The sequence below is a fragment of the Empidonax traillii genome, unplaced genomic scaffold (genome assembly GCF_003031625.1).
Source record: "Empidonax traillii isolate 1590-97213 ecotype Southwest subspecies unplaced genomic scaffold, ASM303162v1 scaffold2574:size29358, whole genome shotgun sequence".
Lineage (NCBI taxonomy): Eukaryota > Metazoa > Chordata > Aves > Passeriformes > Tyrannidae > Empidonax > Empidonax traillii.
Genome location: NW_020957767.1, coordinates 14,538 through 16,371, shown reverse-complemented (window position 1 = coordinate 16,371; position 1,834 = coordinate 14,538).

The window sequence follows — 1,834 nt, the reverse complement described above, 5'->3', positions numbered from 1 at the left end:
TTGCTGGCAGCGCAATCCGAGGGACAACTCCTGCAAGTGCATTTGTCTGTGAAAACTGCACTATTGACACATGGTCTGAAATTGCACTGGGGAAAGGACAAGTGACAGTTCCATGGAAATACCTTGGATTTCAAATTAATAACACCACTCTTCAGCCCCAGACTGTTACTTTACCCACTGACATCCACACCTTAAATGATTTGCAGTCGCTACTGGGCTTAATCAGTTGGTTTAGGCCTCTGTTAGGTGTAACAACAGACCCCCTGAAACCGCTTTTTCAGCTCCTGGAAGGGGAGGCAGAGTTAACCTGTCCTCAGTGCTTAACATTTACAGCCCTGGCAGTATTAAAGGAAATAAATCAAAGACTGAGTTCCTGTCAGAGAAAAAGAAAAGTGTGGGGGTACCTGTTGTTTTAGTAATTTTCAAAGGTATCAAACAACCATATGCTATAATAGGACAATTAGATGTAAAAGGCAAAGACTTTCTGTTATGGGAAAGGGTTTTTTTAAGCTTCCAGTTTTCCAAACCCATTACTACATATCCTGAGATGCTCTCCAAAGTCTGCCACAAAAGCAGATTGCAGCTTTGGAAACTCCTAGGGAAGGATCCAGACGTTATCCATGTTCCTCTGTCTACTGTTCAACTAACTCAATTGCAGATTCATAGCTCTGATTTTCAGTTAGCCATTGCTGATTACAGGGGTCAATTTTCAGTTCACCTTCCACCTATTCCTTTTTTGCAGCTGCTGGCCCTTACTCAGCCAGAGCTCACACACAACTATTCTCCTGTTCCACTAACAAGTGCTAGAACTGTGCTCACAGATGGTTCTGGCAGAACGTCTAAGGCAGCAGTCACCTGGCTCAGAGCAGGAAAATGGGAATATGACACACACAAGGTAAGAGGTTCCTCTCAGATAGCAGAGTTCTCTGCAGTCATACCTGCATTTACACTATTTCCAGAGCCTTTAAACATTGTTTCCCATTCAGCCTCTGTCATCGGAGCAGTCCAACGAATTGAGAATTCATCCATAAAAGATATCTCCAATTACAATTAGCTCATATGTTCAAATCATTACTGTATGAAATTAGTCATTGTAATCACAAATTCCACATAATCCACATTCGTTCTCACAGTTCTCTCCCAGGGCCCATCCCAGCAGGAATTCATGTGGCAGATCAAATAGCTGATACAGGGCACCTTGCCCAAACTACAGTGTTTTCAAACAATTTTGAAAAAAAAAAAAAAAACTGCCCCACAACTTTTTTCACCAAAATGCAAAATCTCTCAAAAGAACATTCCACCTTATACTATCTCAAGCCAGAACAATTTTTCTGCATGCCCTGACTTCCAGAGACTCATTCCTCTACCATCTGAGGGGGTAAAACCTTGTCGAATTAACCCACTGGACATCTGGCAGTTGAGTATAAGGCATTATTCACCATTTGGAAAATTAAAATACATCCATGTGTCCATTGACACGTGTTCTGGTGCCAATGCAGCAGCAACACCCGAAGGAGAGAAGGTCCAAGATGTCAAAAAACACCTCATATCTGCAATATCAGTCCTTGGCATCCCCAAAATGATAAAAACAGATAACGAACCCGCATACACTTCTAATTCTTTAAAAGAATTTTTCAACATGTGAGGCATCTCCCATGTCACAGGGATCCCCCACTCCCCCACTGGTCAAGCAGTGCTAGAGCGTGCTCATCAAACACTCAAGAATATGTTAATCAAACAACAAAACACCACAATTGGACTGAGATGGTGAGTGTGGGAATGGTTGGGGTTTGGTCGATGTGCTGCTCAAGTCATGCATTGATTTGGGTTTCCT